At 41.3% G+C, this 18,957-nt stretch overlaps 1 non-coding gene across 1 annotated transcript; it reads right to left on the bottom strand.

Annotated features, from left to right (window-relative positions):
- Positions 1-18,216: 18,216 nt before the first annotated feature.
- LOC116662321 lies at positions 18,217-18,361 on the bottom strand. Its single transcript, XR_004318358.1, has one exon. It is a non-coding gene; the product is annotated as a U4 spliceosomal RNA (small nuclear RNA).
- Between the last annotated feature and the right edge of the window lie 596 nt (positions 18,362-18,957).

Genomic DNA, 18,957 nt, shown 5'->3' on the forward strand with positions numbered 1-18,957 from the left:
TGGGGTGAATCATTGGAAGCCAGTGATTTAATATGCTTCTTCCCCCATCCTCTTTCCTTGGCAACAGAGAAATATCAAGTCATTGGTCTACAAACACTCTATTAAGAGGAATTATGATCCAGTTGGGAAATCTTACCAGAATTTTTTGTATTTGAGCCCAGATCAGCCATAAAAAGATAAGAGTTTTAAGAGATCATGGGCCAAATTTACAACTCCTTATTTGGTAACATTCCTGGCAAAGAGTAAGTGTTTCACTTATTAAACAGATATTCTGTGAGCACCTACCAATGATCATGTACCATGAGACTGAAGGAGAAATGGCAAAGGCGAATGAGGTAAGCTTTGCCTCCAGGTGCACTCAAGTTGAAGGTCATCACAGCCATACACTTGACACATTCCGTACACCTCATGTCTCTCCTTTGCTGCTTGTTTGGTAAAGGGTATTGATGGGAAGGAGAAAACTAAAGCTTTTATAATTATAACTGTTTGATTGAGATGGATTTGTCTACCTTTTGTACTTTATCACATTTGTTCTTCTATACTAATTAACAGTCTCTGCAGAGATAGGATTTGTGTCAAAGATGTGTCCCCTTTTATTCCTTCCCCACTGGAACCATAGATGGGTGACTCCACAAACAATACCAAGCAACTATTTCATAGGTTTCAATGGCTCGAGTTCCTAGAATTCTCCATTATGTCAGGTAACATCAGGTATCTCTGCTATTTTTGAGAGACTTTCTATGATTCTTATCTGGTTTAGAATTGTATATTCTTGGAGAAGATGAAAAGGCCTGCTGCACTTATATGATGTGCTTAAGACTGAGTTCTAAAACTGTGTACATTCATACAGTGGAATACTAGTCATTAGTAAAAACTGATACATACAACACAACTAAATCTCAAATGTATTGGGGGGAGGGTATAGCTCAAGCGGTAGAACACATGCCTAGCATACATAAGGTCCTGGGTTCAATCATCCAAAAATAAATAAGTAAACCTAATTACCTCCCCCCCCAAAATAAATTTTAAAAAATCTCAAATGTATTATTTCAAGTGAAAAAAGTCAGACTTAAAAGGTTACATACTGTATGATTCAATGTATATAGCATTCAGAAAAAGGCAAAACCATGGGGGCAGAAAACAGATCAGCAGTTGCCAGGGGCTAAGAGTGGGAGAAGGGTATTGACTACAAAGTGGCAGAAGACAATCTGGGGGAGTGATGGAGATGGTCTATATTTTAATATAATAATGGTTACTGTATGCACTTGTCAAGACATACAGAACTGTACACTAAAAGGGCAAATTTTATTCTCTGTAAGTTACACCTCAGTAAACCTGGGTGGGGAGAGACTGAGTTCCAGAGCCTGGCCAGTGTCCTTTAAGACCTATCACCATGAGTCTGTGTGTGTTGAGGAAATGCTTAGAGCTGTGAATTCATACAGGGACAATACTTGGGGTAATATGTATTTGTCCTGGAGGCAGGGGTATGGGATACATTGCAGCTCTGATTTGAATTCTGGATGGAAACAAGTCTAGTGTTCTAACTAAAATTCTCTAATTATCAGCAAAGCAGTGACATGGAGTGCAAAAGGGCCTGACTTCTGGAACCAGACTACAAGGGTATGAATCCTACCCTCATCAGTCACTAACTGTGTCACCTTTGGCAATTTAGGTAAATTAGAAAACTGTATGTTAGTTTGTACCTGGCTGTATTAGTCAGCCAGTAAAAGGATACATAATTTTGTGTGTGTGTGTGTGTGTGTGTGTGTGTGTTTTCTAATTAAGGCAGTAAAGGAAAGCCATAATGCTTGATGTTAAGGGATAAAAATGATGGTAGTGATGATAAAGCTGACTATGGACTGGGTACTCTTTTAAGCATTTTACATGTATGAATTATTTAACTCTCACAACTACCCTGTGATAGGTACTATTACCATCTCTGTCCTACAGATGAGGAAACTAAGGTGTGGCCTAGACAGGTAAATGGCCAAAGTTCACGCACTCAGTGACTGGCAAGGCTGGGATTCAAACCCAAGCAGTCTGGTTCCAGAAGCCAGGCTCATATCCATGCCACTCCCCTGCCTTTATAAGAAATAGAGAATATTAGTTACAGCATTAGGGGAGAATTGTTCCCATCTAGAATTCAAGTCAAGTTTAATTTCCAGAATCCCTTGTAACAAATGAAGGGCAATGTTCTCTCTACTCAAATCTGAAGGGGGAAATGGGCCAGTGTTCATAAAGTTGCTCATTCCCAGCCATGTTATAGCAAATGACACAGAACTTGGGGGAGGGTAGAGCTCAGTGGTAGGGCACATGCTTTGCATGCCTGAGGTCCTGTGTTCAACCACCAGTATCTCTGTTAAAAAAAAAAAAAAAAAAAGGACAAACTACATAGAACTTCATTTTTTCACAGGGTAGTGAAAGATAAGACAATATTTTGGAAAAAGGAAGCGATCTGTTTGGGGAAGCTATCAAAAAGCAGGCTATGTCCCAATTTATTATGAATGTCAGAGAACTGCTCCCCTCTAAGTTAATTTCTTATTACATGACTTTTTCATGCTGTAATTCATCCCATAGCCCTCCACATCCTAGGATTACAGCAGTATCTTTAAAATTGCAATCCAACAGCAAAAGCCTTGACTCTACCATGCACAAAGGATCCTCAGTGATATGTTCCTCTCCTTGGATTTTATGTAAGTGAAAGTGTGTAGAAAATAAATCCATTTGGATATTGTTATTTATTTACACCCTACCTGGTTCCAAAAAAAAGATACAGGGTATGGTATTTTTCTACAAAGTCCATAAACATACAATATTTTAAAAAATCTGTATTTCTGCAACCTCACAATAGATGATCTACTGACCAACTATGCTACATATTAGAATTCATATTGGACATCACATTCATCTTCAAGCGGCAATCTTTTCCCATTTTTCTTTGTCAAAGACTTCTGGAAATGTTATGCTAAAAATAACAGACTTTTAATGTGAGTAACAGGTTAACAAAAATGAAAGTTGCTATAGAAACAGAATGCACACTTCAGAAAGCAGAGCTGCAAGGAAAAATGATATTTATCGGCTGCTGTAAATTGGCAAAAGCTTATCAATATGTATCCCATAGTCTGTCTCAGATAGCTTGGTAGCTGCTAATAGAAATATTTCCCAGTATTTTCCTGAGTTTTGAGGATGTATGCAATCAAGGACGTTCAGTCCAGAGGCAGGAAGAAAAAAAAGATGGCTACTTCATGGATTCCTGCACCACTCAGCATAAGCAAAAGTGGGTCTATTAAGGCAGGGCCCTCATGTCTTCTTAATGCTGTGTTTTATTTTGATGTCTTAACCATTAGTACTTGCAGAGTTGTCAGAATTATTCATGTCAACAGTAGGGAGTTCCTGAATCTCTGAGAATTATCATTTACATGGGGTTTGGTGCGCTTGGCTTGCTCTGAGTCGTACACTGGCAGTGACTTAGCAAAGCTTTAATGACAGGATAGCTCCTGTTTAACTGCATTATTAAGGGAGATTTTATTTATTATTGCTTTCCAACTGCAACTTTTGACTGAATGTTGCCATGATTCGACCACATTCTATTAAAGAGGAACAAACAGCAATTTTTATACAGCATGCACCACTTTGCTTTTATAGCCTGCATTTTTTCATGCAGTAAATCCAGACACTTTACAATCATTAAGAATATGTAAGACAACTTGGCTCCGTAACATCCTCTTTCCAGAGTTCAACCTGTGCTATAATAAAACAAGTGACCACAGAAACATATATCCAGGCTCAGCTCTATAAAAGCCCAAACCCCCCTATTGTAAATAAGTTCTTTCTGGTAGGAACGTCATAGACTGTCTGTGCTGAATGGTTGGCTACCTTTGATCCATGTGACCGTTGCTTCTTTCTTGCTAATTTCCTTCAAATGACAAGTTGCCCTCTTTCTCAGCTCATTAATAATGTAGCCTCTGGGAAAGGCAGTGGCTTTAAAATGAGATGATTAGATTGCAGTGGCTAGGACCCGGCTGGTGATGGTTTCTGCACTGGGGTTACGTAAGCCTTTAACTTGGCAGGTTTTTCCCTCCCCTCATGTATCTGGAATGCTTTCCTCCAAAGAATTTTGAGAAGATGGTGATGAGTGCTGCTCTGAAGTTCACTGAAGTCGCCCCGGGACTACCTTCTTCTCATCCCATCTCCTCCCCAGCACCTGGCTCCTCCGGTGTGAAGAGCAGGGATGGTAACAAATGGAGCTGTTCGGGCCAGACAGACAGAGGATAAGTGAATAGGCTCAGATTTAATTGCTTTTCTACCTGAGACTGCAATTTCCTCCAAGATACGGGAATGGCTCTCTGGAGGAAATGTAACCAAGATAGAGCAGGGTGATTTTCCAACTTTATGGAAATCTGGACTTGAAACAGTACAAAACGCCTTTCTTTCTTCCCTTGACCCCCGAAGAGTGGCCTTGACAATAAGAAAAGGTCAGGTTTAGAAGCAGCAATACCCGATGAAGACTGGGCCACGTTGGAGCACGGGCACTGTTTATTGAGTCTTGACTATACGCTGGGCACTGTGCCTTGTCTCATGCTTTAGCTCCTTCCATTTTCACAACAGCCCTGCGAAGTGAGAATTATTTTTATAAGGGTTAATCAATTCCTTTTTCAGCCCAATTCTTTTGAGTCCTGGTTTTCTTTCTTGTCAAACACAGAAAGAACTCAGAACTACTGCATTTCCTCGTTCCTTCTGTCATTTTTTTAATGCTACATCTTACCTAAGCAATGTCTTCTTCTTCATCATGTTGCTCTAAAAATAATCATTTTAAACCTCTCTTTTTATGGCATTTATCTTTCGACTGAATTCAGGATTCAGTGTGACATAGCACAGAGAGGTCAGCAAATATTTATGTATGAAGAGCCAGATAGTAAATACTTTAAGTTTTGCAGACTATATGGTCTGTCTCAGTGACTCAACTCTATTGTTGTAGTAGGCAAAAGTAGTGTAGATAATACACAAAGGAATGGGCAGGGCTGTGTTCCAATAAAACGTAATTTTCAGGAGCAAGAGGCCTGCCAGTGAGCCTTAGTTTGCTGACCCCTGAATTAAAAAAAAAAAAAAAAAAAAGAGGGTGGTAGGAGATGGGGGTTGGGCCAAAGATAGCCGCAAATAATTAATTTCTAGGACCATGTTATTTGCTGTGTGGCCTTGGTAATAAGGTAATAGATAGTAAAAAGTAATAAAGAAATAAATCTTTGAAGCTTAGTTTCCTTATCTGTAAAACAGGTTGATAGCTTCCTCATAAAATTACTGTGAGGATTAAAAGAGAGAAACAAGGACTCCTGGACTTTCCCCCCCTTTCAGTTTGACTAACGCTGTTTGATGGTTTATAATATTCCAGGCACTTGTTTAAATGCTGATGGTACAGCCATAAGACAAGGCCTTTGTCTCCTGCACCATCTCTTAGAAATTCAATGGGCATTCATCCTGCTGCAGAGGATAAAGGAAGGCTTCTTACAGGAGGCATTCAAAGTCCGTCTTGGAGGATGAGTGGAAAATGTTAGGTTGAGAAGCAAGAGAAGGACGTTCCAAGTAGAGACAGCAGCCTCCAGCAAAGAGATAAAAGCTTCATAGATTTGCACTGTATTTCAGGAAACTGTGAAAAATGGTCCAGTATAGCTAGAGAACCTGGTGATGCGTGGTAAGGTCCATACTCATAGAGCCTGCCTGATATCCATTCCCCCTTCTTCCTTACACACAGGTGCACGATTTTGTCCAGGGCACAAAATGTACCCAGATAAAGATACTTAATCCCCCAGTATCCCTTATAACTAAAGGTGGCTGTGTGACACAATTCTAGCCAATGAGAATCTCTGGGAAAGTCTTCTTTTTCTGAATAAATAAAATACAATCGTATAGGAGAAGGCTTTCTTCTGATGTGGAAAGTGGGTGTAACACTTGGTGATTCAGCAACCTTTTGCAATCATGAAAACAAAAGCCCCATATCGACAGTGACAGGGCAGAAAGACAAAAGAAGCCTGTGTTCCTGGTGGCATTGTTGAGCCACTACACCAGCCCAGTGACCTATTTCCAGGCTTTTGTTACAAAAGAAAAAAAGCAATCCCATTATTTAAGCCCCTACATATTGTGTTTTCCATTGTTCACAAATGAACAAAATACTAAATGATATACAATGGAGCTGGAAATGGTAGGAAAGGTGCTGAAAAAGTAGATTTGTTTCAAATTGTGAAGAGTGCCAAATGTTATATTCTGGAGTTCAGACTATCCTGTAGAGAAGTGAGAAACAGCAAAGGTTTTTAAGCAAAGGAGAGATATAAAATAATTTGTTCAATAGTAGACTATTAAGATCTAAATACATGCCAAGTACCTTGCGAACTACACAGATGAAAAAACAAAACAAGGAGGCACACTCGCAAATACAATTATTATAAATAATGATGTCTTATGAAGAAAACAACTGGTTTTGCTAAGAATAGTCAGAGCATCCCACCTTATATATTGTAGGAAGGCCTCTTAGGACAAGTGACAACAGAGCTCAGACATAAAAGATGAGACTTTGGTGATGCAAACACTGAGGAAAATGACATTCTAAGCAGAAGGCCCAGCATTTGCAAAGGCCTGAGGCAGGAAAGAGTTTAGTAGCTTCTAGGAACTGGAGTGCTTCTAGGAAGCTTCAGTGTAACTGAAGCTTATTATCCAAATTGGGAGTTGATGGTTTGAGATGAGGTTGGAGAGATATTCAGGGCTTTGTAGGCTATGACAAGGAGTTTAAATGAACAGGAAGCCGCTGAGGAGTTTGAAGCAAGTGATATGATCCAAGTCATACTCTAAAAGAGTGTTCTCGATATGGTATAGAAAATGGATTTAAAAGGAATAAGAGTAGAACGGTACAGACCGGTGGCATTTGTTGCAGTAGTCTAGGTGAAAGATGGTGGAAGGATGATGGTGGCCTAGTCTAAGGTGGTGACCATGGGGATGGAGAAATGTGGATACTTGTGGTACACCAGCACGACTTGCTGTGCAGATTGGATGCTGGAGGTTAGGGACAAAGAGGAATTAAGGATGACTGTCTTTGAACTGAGCTTCTGGGTAGAGAGTGATACCAATTATCGAGACGGGGAAGATTGTGGGAGGGAATACATTCTGGCTGGGAAATGAGTTGTTCTGTTTTAGACATGTTAAGTTTGAGATACCTATCAGACATCCAAATGGAAACATCAAGCCGGGCGTGTGGGATGTGTGAGTCTGAGATTGAATTCCTCTAGCTGGAGATAAAATTATGACTCATTAGCAAAATTATGATATTTTCATCCAAGAGAATAGATGAGCTTACCTTGGAACATTATGGCGAGAAAGACAAGAGATGAGGTCTATTTGGTAGAGGTAGGTGGGGAATGGTTTTGAGAGAAGAGGGATTAGGGACAGGGAGATCAGCTCAGAAGTTAATGGATTAGTTTTGAGTGAGAGGTAAGGAAAGTCTGACCTAGAGGAGGAACAATGGGAACGGAGGAAAAGGAATGGATTTAAAAGATAGTTGAAATTTCAAAATGTACACTAGATAAACAAGATTATACTGGATAGCACAGGGAAATGTATACAAGATCTTATGGTAGCTCACAGCGAAAAAAAAGATGTGACAATGGGTGTGTGTATGTTCATGTATGGCTGAGAGATTGTGCTCTGCCCTGGAATTTGACACAACATTGTAAAATGACTATAACTCAATAAAAAAATGTTAAAAAAAAAAAAAAGAAATTGGATTATAATTTCATTTACTGAAGTCTAGTTGATTTGCAGTGTTGTGTTCGTTTCTGGTGTACAGCATGGTGATTCAGCTATACATATATATATATATATATTTCATATTCTTCTTCATTATAGGTTATTATAAGCTATTGAATATAGTTCGTGGTGCTGTACTGTAGGATATTGTTGTTCATCCATTCTGTATACAGTAGTCTGTATCTACTAATCTCAAGACCTTATGTTCTTGCTCTAACTTGCACAGTTCTTGAGTGTGAAGGTCATTAATGGGGCAACATAAGTGTGTGTCTGAGCAAATTAATACAGAAGTTATTTGAAGTTAACAGAAATCCAAATAAATGAAATACATATGTATTACTATACACACTAGAGATAAGGAGGTGAACAAAGGTGGACCTTTCATAAAGCTTTCCTAGCCTCATGGAGAGAGACCCGTGAACAGGTAGCTATAACAGAACATGGCAGGGTAAGAAGACCTGTACCAAGGAAGTGTGGTGGGAATGAAGAAACACCCCTCACCTCCCATTTGTCTATTGAACTTACTGCTCTTTGCTCCTCCAAGGTGCATAGCATTCTTGGTATCACACGCTTTAAGTGTCTTCCCCGCCTGGATTATTTCTCAATCCTTTGATTCCTTGTAGGTCTCTACTGGTCCCACTCTCCTGACTCCTCCCTTCCTTCTGCTTTTTTTCGTAGAGGGGGATAATTCATTTTTTTTAATTTTTAAATTTTTAAAATGGAGTGTGGTTAGTTTGCAGTGTTGTGTCAATTTCTGGTGTGCAGCATCATGTTTCAGTCGTGCATATACATACATATATTCATTTTTATATTCTTTTTCATTATAGGTTACTGCAGGATATTGAATATAGTTCCCTGTGCTGTATAGTAGAAACTTGTTGTTTATCTAGTTTATATAAAAAAATAAAAAATAAAATAAAAGATAGTTGATAGGAAGAGTCCACAGACGGTGGATCCTGATTGGATTACAAGGGTGAGAAAGAAGTCAAAGGTAGCTCTGAGATTCCTCTTTGCTTGATTGACTCTATATTGATGTTCTCGGTGTGTGATACATAGAAGGAAAAGAGAGTTCCAGGCTGAGATAACACATTTGACTTGGGTGCCACCTGGGCAAACATCAGATAGGTTTAAAGCCTGGGACTGCCAAGTGATGCTTTTGAAAAATTGCCCTCACTTCACCTAAACTGAAGCAAATACTCGGGAATGGTCTGTAATTGTTTGGAAGCTGGTGGGAAGGTAGACAGCCTCCAGAATAACCATGTGGGACTTGTAGAAGTCCTCCTGAGAACAGCAAGTGGAATTTCTCATGCCTGGTATCATCCTTGGTCCATGTTGGTTGTGTCATCCATGACTGAACGTCCCTGTAGGGAACTCTGGGGAACTAGAAAGCCTTACCTTCACCCAGCAGTAATACTGTGGATCTTCTACCTCATTTGACCCATCTCCATAGAAGCTTCATATTTCTAGATGTGTCCATTTTTGTCTTTCTGGGGATCACGTCACTGATGCACTGTTAAATGGAATTGCTGCAAAGCCCTTGTGTGCTGATAGCTGAGTTGATAAAAAGAACTAGACAAACCACACAGGCATTAACATCAGAATGCTAAGCTATCAAGTGCACCATCTTTGTCGCAAAAGAAAAAAATATGTGACTAGAAATAAAGGAAGAAGTATTCGTCAAGTATGTCAATTGTCTCCTTGATTCCACACAGTTTGGCATCCTGGATTGAATATTGGAAGTGGTCACAGTTACAATTTCTTGGCTGCTTCTGTTCCTTCGAGCCAAAGGGTAAAAGATACCTGAGGTATTATAGCAGAAAATGAAATTACAAAATCCAGTCTGGGTAGTAATAAAAATTGAGACCAAAGCTCTTTCTCGGCAGAAATTGGATACTTCTGGCATTTCAGAGGCAGATGGGGGCAGGGGGAGTGAAATTAAGAAGGGGAAATTTTTTGCCTTTTCTTTTAGATTTTGTCAGGGGCAGCAGATTTTGAGAACAATAAGAATTTAAGAAATAAGAGGTTTTAAATGTGGGAGGAGGTGGCCACAAGGCTGATAGAATTACATAAAGCTCAGTCTTCACAAACCTTACCTGAAAAGGTGAGTAGAGAATGCCTGAGTCCATATTACAGTTTTAATTATGAATAACTATGCTTGAAATTTTGTGAATTAATCTTTCCTTTACTGTCAGCTCTGACCTCGGGGCTCTGCGATTCGTTCAAACTAATTGGGGTGGGTTTTTTTGTTTTTAATGTGTTCAGAGATAGCCACTCAAAAATAATTTTTCTCACTGAACCAGACACTCTTCAAGTGGAAATCACAAGTGTCTCAATGAGGTATAAACCAGCCATTGATTAAAGTGCACAAGAAGCAATTTCTTTTTGAAACTTCTGTTTGAAAGATAAATGCTGGGTTGCAAAGAGGCTGGCCAAGAGATGTTTGTTTAAACACAACTGAAAAATAGCTACGTGTCACCGATTTCAAGATGACCCAGAGTTACTCAGTCCACTAATTGAAATGGTATTGTGACAATGCAACTGAAATGGTGAATAATTGACTTTCTAACTATAGATAGAATTTTGCTTAGGAAAAAACAAGCTTCCTAAACTAAGAAGGGGGAGATAGGCCTCTCCAAAGTTACAAATCTTGGGGCTGGAGGAAGGGGATGGGTGTATATGTTTTCAACGATCTCAGAGCCAGGAAATAAGGATTTGACAAATCTATACTCCCCTAATACTTTCATAAGAAATGGTAGTGAAAGGGAAATACTATAAAAATTTTATTTTCAAGCCGCACAAGGTGGAGGATGGCTCTTAAAGAGTAAGTGGATGCTAGTGAGTAGAACAAACGTCAATGCGAGTTAACAGAGGGTCAGATGCTCCTGCACGGAAGGCCTGTATGAGTCTGCTTGGGCTGCAGTAACAAAATACCACCGACTGGGTGGCTTAAACGACAGACGTTTATGTTCTCACGGTTCTGGAGGCTGGAAAGTCCAAGATCAAAGTTCTGGTTGATACAGTTTCTGATGAGAACTCTCTTCCTGGCTTGCAGACGGCCACCTTCTCTGAACTCACAGAGCCTTTCCTTAGTGTGTTCCTGCGGGGGAGGGGGAGGAGAGAGAGTACAAGCTCTCTGTTGTCTTCTTATTAAGGACACTAATCCATACATAAACAACAAGGTCTTACTGTACAGCACAGGGAACTCTAGTCAATCTCCTGTACAAACCTATAATGAAAAAGAATATGAAAAGGAATAGTATATATGTATGTGTGTGTGTCTAACTGAATCACTATGCTGTACACCAGAAACTAACACAACATTGTAAATCAACTATACTTCAGTAAAAAATAAAATAAAAAGACAGTAATCGTAGCTGATTTGGCACCCACCCTTATTACCAGATTTAACCTTAATTACATCCTTAAAGGCCCCATCTCCAAATAGAACCACACAAGGGATTAAGGCTTCGGCATATGAATTGGGGTTGGGGGGGGCACAAACCTTTGGTCTATAATGTGACCCAAGAGCGCAGGTGGAGGAGCAGTCCCACTGGGAGTCTGACGGGGCAGGGCAAGGCAAGGTGGCCCAGCCCCTGTGGTGTCCCAGCCCAGACGTCTTCAGGCTGGGTGTGCTATTAAAAACAGAAGCCCCTCTTTCTACCCACCACCCACCTGACACAAAGAAGTCTGAGAGTTGGGGGGACGGGCAGCAAGCTTAGATAAGAAGATGCTCTGAGGGCCAAATTGTGGCCTGGCTGGGCCCCTCTCCCACCTCAGGGCCGACTGAGCCTGAGGCCAGGGTGTAATGGACCACCCACCTGAAAACCTGGGTTATTTTGAGAAAAACAGGGAAAAGATTGGGGCAGGACCACACAGAGCCTTCAGATAGGAGTGTTTCCACTCCTTTTGAAGATCTAAGAAGACAAGTAGAATGCAAATCTCTAAAATTGCCAGTTCCTAAGAGTCACTTGGGTGGGAGTTATCTGGCGCACACTAAGGCCATTTCACAGTGTCTGTAGGTGCTGTTAAAAAGAATACCAAGTTTAGCCTAAAAAGCAGGGTTTCTCATGTGCAGACATCTTGGGCTAGATAGTTCTTCGCTGTGAGGGCATCCTGTGCATTGTAGGATGTTTAGCAGCATCCCTGGTGTCTGCACTAGATGCCAGTAGCACCTCCCTCCCCCACCCCCAAGTTTGACCACTAGAAACATCTCTAGACATTGCTGATGTTGAGAACCACTGGCCCAAAGAGATGGCTGGTAATGGCTTAGTAAAGACCATTTTTGCATCACATTGAAATGATAATAATTCATACAGTTAACTGAAACACTAAATAAAGGCATAAATCTATGATAATGCTGAAAAGGAAGATGCAAGATAATATGCCACAAGAAAAAGTCAAGCTAATGTGAGTCAGTTGATTGGTACTCAGTCTCTCACAAAAATGGGAGATATTAACAAATCGTTCAATTCAAGGAAAAGTTACAATTAATTAATTACCTAATTGTGCAATACCATCCTTTCCCTGGCTAGTTCAAGAAGTTATCGTGGTCCACCTGAAATATCAAACATCTCCATGCTCACTCGTCAATGTGATTTGATATTGCAAAAATATGAAATCTTAGGTCACACTCACTCTCTTTTTAACTTTTCTGTTGACATAATTTCCGGCCTACGGAAAAGCTGCAAGAATAGTACAATGAATCCCCATAAACCCTTCATCCAGATGCCCTGAATGTTAACATTTCACCACATTTGCTCTATCCATGCAGACTTTTAAATGAAAGACACGGGAAGAAATACAAGTTGTTCCCAAGATGTGCAAGTTATGGCCCCAAATATCGCCTCTCCCTCCCTCCCTTCACACAAACCCTGCATCAGTGGCACGGTCATACCTCTTAAACGTGTCTGCCTTCCTCACCAGACTCAGTCTTACCACCCCGGAGAGTAGCACCTGCATTCTTTATCTTTCAATCCTTAGCCTGTTATTCAGTGCCCAGCACATTGTAAAAGTCCTCAGTGGGTGTAGAATGACTGTTTCCTTTTATAGGTTGGGTTTGCTGTTGGTTTTATTGTTTTAGCATTGGTCTGCTTCTGAACTAGACGCTCCTTTTCCTACACAGGTCTTCCAGTAAATATAGACTTTTAGGCATATAAAGCCGTAGCTGAGGGTCGTAGGTTCAGAAGCTCTGAGTTTGGTGCCAGAGAAAATGTGAGCATGGGAAACAATTCTGATGCAAGAAAGAGCAAGGGTGTTGATGGTATTAAAGAAAGCCTTTAAAAAGGTGGTTTGGCACGGGATAGCAAAGTTATAAAAATGTTACAGATCATTATGTGTGTGAATAGAGTAGTTCATTGCTGGTGATCTAAAAACTGAAGGTCTGGAACATTCAACAGTGCACTTTTAACCTAGTCAATACAGCTCAGATTGTGGAATGGAAGCCAGTTAGGTTCCACATGCAAATATTCAAGTATAAAAATATTGAGAAAGGGGAGGGTATAGCTCAAGTGGTAGAGCGCATGCTCAGCATGCATGAGGTCCCAGGTTCAATCCTCAGTACCTCCTCTAAAAGTAAATCAATAAATAAAGCTAATTATCCCCACCCTCAACTGAAAAACAAAAAATTTGAGAAGCATAGTATGGGATCTAGCTGATGAAATCATGGGCTGAAGAAGTGACTGGAGCACAAATAGAAATGACAGAATAAAAGAGAGCTATATCCAGCCACTGTTTTGGTAAACATCTGTTATAATTGTATCTTCCCAACATCTCTTAAAACTGCTTTTCTATGTTTGGGGAAACCCCACCTCAGGAATCCTGCCTCCTGCATGAGCCTGCGACGTTCAAGTCTGAACTCAAATCCCCAGCATCCTTTGCAGCAAGCATGCTGTCGTGTGCTGTAGGCTCCATGACTTTGGAAATAAGCAAAAAAGGGAACAGTCTTGGTATGGAGTTTCTGTTTGTGGCAGCACAGATAGTAACCAAGGCATTTTGGCTTTCAAATGGCAGTGCGTTCTAGTGCTGCAAACTTGAATGAGTTCCTGGTGCAGAAGTAGCCCTGTGGCTGGCAGCTGTAATGGTTGAGTCGAGTCAAGTTCTTGACATTTAGTGCTTGGCTGGGGCAGCAGAAGTGGTTTTTCCTCAGGCCAGTTCTGGGATATGGTTTTGACCATTTCTCTAGGAAATAATTCTTTGAGATAACACCTTTGTCTTACCTGCAATCTTTTTTTTTTTTTTAAATAGTGGAAACCACCAAACTAGACTCTGCTGTTTGCAACTGTCGAATACAATATTACAAATATCTCTCACTTGCTTCTTCTTCTAGGAAGCAAGGAATCAACAATTTTGAAGCTATCAATAGATAAGAGTAAATACAGCCTGGAAGAAAAGTAAATACAGAAACTCAAGTAGAATAAAAGCATTCTTGGGGAGCTCATATTTAATTTGACTCCTCGGCTCTCACCTCACATCCACTTTGAATTCATAGTGGGCCCTTCATAGAAGTCCCCCAATAACTCTGTAACACATGATTGGAAAAATAAAGGAAACGTCTCATTGCAGCATCTTAAAAGGGGTCACAATATTCCCACGAGGCATCTCTATTCCTTTCTTCAAGTCCTCATCTGGGTGATGGAAAGGATAGAAGGGGCAGATTCTGATACCAAGAACATAGGAATTTTTAAATCATATTTTAAAAGCTGCCAAAATACCTTGAAAATATACTTTCCATGGAACGGGTACCACATACTTACACATTCCTTTCTTTGGAAGATGTGGGCAGATCTGTCAAAACTCTGTATCAATTGTCAGGGGTGTTAACGCTCTGAAGAATATTTTCTCTTATTTTCAGTTTTTAAATGGGAGGCTACACAACAATAACTGGGGGGGAATGGTGAAGGGGAAAGCAGAACTTGTTCTTTGTTGTCTCTTTTTTCAGTACATTGCGTGTGTGTGTGATGTAGGGATAGAGAAGTTACATAGATGCATTTAGGTGGCCATGGGCCAGCGTGCTTTCTGTGAATTCTGGCGTTTCTCCCAATTATTTAAAAGTTCCACACTAATAGGCTTGCCCATCACAGACTTCAGGAAGAGTGGATCCTGGTCCTTATAAGAGCCAGAGAGTGTATCTTTCCCCTTAGCTGACTGCCTCAATTTGTTTTCATTAGTGGAGATGAAAAACAAATGGAATTCCTAGGTGCCCCAGGCAAAGGGATGCTGCACCCCGCATTGCTGCTGCCTGCAGACTTCTGCGCTCATTCAGAAACCTCGCCAGGAGAAGGATGCTTCTGCTACAGCTCGCCCCTTCAGAAGCACAGGGCACATTATTTTGAATTATTTCAGATGAGGAGACTCGCGGCCAATTAAAATGCAGCACTAATATTAGCTTATTTTCAACCGAACGATAGCTTTGTAGACTAAAAGTCTCTTCAGATCTCACCACTTCCAGGCTGCTTGCTTCTGAGGCATTTAGCCGGAATTTAGCTGCTGTCTTCAGACCACCGACTCTATCTTGCTGCCTTGGGAATTTTGCATGAACGAAGGTTCTCATACATAGCTGCCGCTAATGGTTGGAATTTGTGTTTACAAAAGTTCCTTTCCTGTTTTGCAAACTCAGGCTGGGCTCTGCCGCCTTGAAAAGCCGCTTCCCCTCAGCAGATGTTCTGCCGCTCGCTGGCAGCGTTCTTGTCTGCACTCATCTGTCTCACTCTGCTATCCACTCCCGCCACCCAAGAGAGCCTGGAAATGCGATTTCTCCCCTCCTTCCCCCATACGGCCCTCTCTGCTCGTGACCTGCCTGCTGCTTCACTCCACAAACTGGGCTCTTCGTCGCCCTCTGTATCGCAGTTATTTCTGCCTCTGTGGCTCTTCCCAGTTGGACACTAAAAGCAGTGATGACTAAAGCCTTCAGTTTTTCCTGCCTGACACCATCTCCCCGTGCTTAAGCCTTTTTTGTCCCAGTGGGAGACATGACCACTATAAAAATTCAGTTGGCCATCATGACAGTCTTAGATTCATATTTGACCCTTTCCTCTCTTTTGTTTCCTTAATATTTAAAGTAATCACTACAGACTGCAGAAACAAGTTTAATCTTTGTCACCTTATCCATGATTATTGTCACATGGCTGGTCCTGTCTCTAATCCAAGCTCTTGTATCCTCACTGATCATCACATCTGGGACCTTAATTTAACAAATGTTTATTGGGAGCTGAGGAAACATTTACTGAGGAGTTGCTTCCTGATGTGGACTCCTTTTTCCATGTTCTTAGGCCTCTGGAGAATGAAGACCACATCTTTTTGTTTTACAGAGAAGAGGAAATCCAAGTGGTTGTGTGACCAGACCCCTCGTGTCAAAGTGAGGGTCAAAGTTTGGAACGAGAAGAGGAGGAGCATGTGACTTAAAGAGGGGGATGATCTGAGCCAGGTCAGAGCTGTGGGACAGGTCACCCATACCTGGGCATCGGAGGAGTAAGCTTACCCTGGTCAGGCTGTGAAATTTGACAATGTGTCAGTGACAATCAAGTATCTTCTTTGGTTAATAAACTGTGTCGTATTCTGTGCCAAACAGTGTGTGTGAGGCTGTGGGAGATACAAAGATGGAAAGATGAGGCTTCTTCCTCTACTCATGTATTGATACACTGCATGTTTCTTCTTTGACCAGGGTCTCTTCCCCCTCCAGCAGCCACCAGCACAGATAAGCCTACAGCAGCTGCAAGAAGGGGTAGAGAGTTAAGAGGGTGAATGTGGCTCCCCAAAGTATCCACTGAAGATGTTAACACCTGGTCTGATGTCCTGTAGGATGCTAAACACCGCAGTGTCTCTCCATCGCCCCCTTCCTCCATGTATCTGAGTGGTTCTCAAACCTGGGCGCACGTTAGAATCACCAAGAAACTGAAAAAAGAAATATAACATTAAAAAATGGTCAAATTGGTAAATTTTATACTGTGTATATTTTACCATAATTTTTTAAAAAATGTCGATTTTCCAACCTCCAGGACGTAGAGTGTAAGTCTTCATTCCCTAAGTGTGAGCTGTGCATAGCAAGTTTCTTCCAAAGAGGACAGTACAGAAAAGGGGAAGAAAGTGTAACTTTACAATGGAGAAACCTGACAAACCTCAGCCAGGTGACCAAGGTCAACACCAACAGTGAGAAGTCATGTTGGTAGCATTCACCATTGATACGATGTGATGAAAATGACACTTTACCTTTGTGGTCTTTCTTGCCAACATGTATAACCCTGGTGTAATCATGAGAAAAACACCAAAACAATCCCAATTGAGGGACAGGCTACAAAGTATCTAGCCGGTAATCCTCAAAGTTGTCCAGGTCATCAAAAATTAGGGAAATGTGGGAAACCGTCACAACTCAGAGGACCCTCAGGAGACTTGACTAGGAAATACAATGCGGTATCTTGGATGGGACCCTGATACAGAAGAAGGACATTAGGGAAAAACTGAAGAAATCTGGATAAAGTATGGATGTTAGTTAATAATAATGCTTCAGTATTGGTTCATTAATTTTCACAAGTGTTCCGTAAGGTGTTAATACTGTGTGTGTGTGTGTTGGGGATGGGTATCCGGGAACTCTCTGTACTATTTTTTGCAATAATTCTGTAAAGCTAAAACTCTTCTAAAAGAGAAATTTTTATTAAATAGATAAATATGCTTGGATCTCACCCCAGATAAATCCGTATCTTTGGGTGTGGGGTCTGAGCAACTGTACTTTTGTAAGCTCCTCGGGGGATTCTGATGCAGAGTGAAATCTAAGAATCCTTGGTTCACCCGGCCCTGCCCTCTGCAGGTCAAGATTCCGATGTTAGCTTGCTGTGTCATTTCACCTGCCTTTGCGTTCTCTCAGCTCTCACAGCCAGATTTATCCATGAGCCACATCTCTTGGCCCAGATCCAGCCTGTTTCCTGGGTCAGATCGAGCAGGCAGAGATCCAGCGTATAATGGGAGTGAGTTTAAGGTGGGGTGGGATATTTTTTCCTGTACTCCACCCAGACTTGGGATGATGTTCAGTAATCCCTGGCTCTTCCCAGCCAGCCATGACCCGGTGTGCAGGAAGGTGCTTCCGTGTCAATTCCTTTTCTGTGATCTACTCAGGGAACTGCTCATATCAAGACTTCCTCCTGAGTAGGGGGCCTCAGCCCTCTTGTATAAAGACCTCATCTTTCCTAGTTTCCTTCATTGAAGACTTTAGCCCCCACTCCTCAGTCACTGATTAGACAGTGATGAAGGTAGACAGAGCCTTTAAAATGATTCTGTCTGATTGCTGTACCATGACCAGACTTGTGAATTCTCAATTTATTTCTTGGCTCTGAAAACTCGTCCCTCCCTACCACCTATGCTGGGTCCCATTCTGGTTAAAATCCCCAAAGACATCACCCTCTACGGAAAGTTCCCTTTTCCATACTATGAGGGAACTGTGCAGGACCATTTCCAAGGGCTGCTTCCATTTTAATAGAGAACTCATTACTGAACAACCAACATAGCCATTCTGTCTTTCTATTAGCAATAATCGCGCCTCAGATAAACCTCATTGGCTACGATACTGCCACTGCGCAAAGCTCATTCTGTCTTTCTAGAACCAAAGAAGTTTCTACCCTCTCAACACTACCGGTTCCTCCCTTCCTAATCCCAGGACTGACTAAAGAAAATTTGTGGTGACTTTGTAGGCAACAGAAAGTAAAAAATGGCTAGTACCATCATCACAGGCAGAAATGCATCCCTCATTTCACACCATCAGGACAAAGAGGAAGGTCTGCATGTTGAGTTCCTGCCCCTGGAACTGTGAATCGCTGTCTGTGAGACAATCTGCTCAGAGGCTCAGAAAAGCTTTCCACGTCAGTGCCTGCTCAGGGCTGGAAGATGACAGTAATGCATAGCCACTTGATTTTCGCAAAATACCGATAGCAAGACCCGAAATGATGAGGGATCCCTGAAATTACTTGTGTCACCAAGTCGAAGCAGATCATTCTTGATCAAATTTCTACATGATAATGTTCCACATTACTGAGTCCTTACTGTCAGCCAGCCGGGACGTGAGTGTTAGAGATGTGTTACTTAGTTTATCCTCGTAACCACCCTTTCATAGAAGGTCTTAACACCGTCCCTATTTTCTAGGTGAGGAAAATGAGATGTGGGAACTTCAACCACATGACTGAG

Source organism: Camelus ferus, chromosome X, assembly GCF_009834535.1.
Source record: "Camelus ferus isolate YT-003-E chromosome X, BCGSAC_Cfer_1.0, whole genome shotgun sequence".
Lineage (NCBI taxonomy): Eukaryota > Metazoa > Chordata > Mammalia > Artiodactyla > Camelidae > Camelus > Camelus ferus.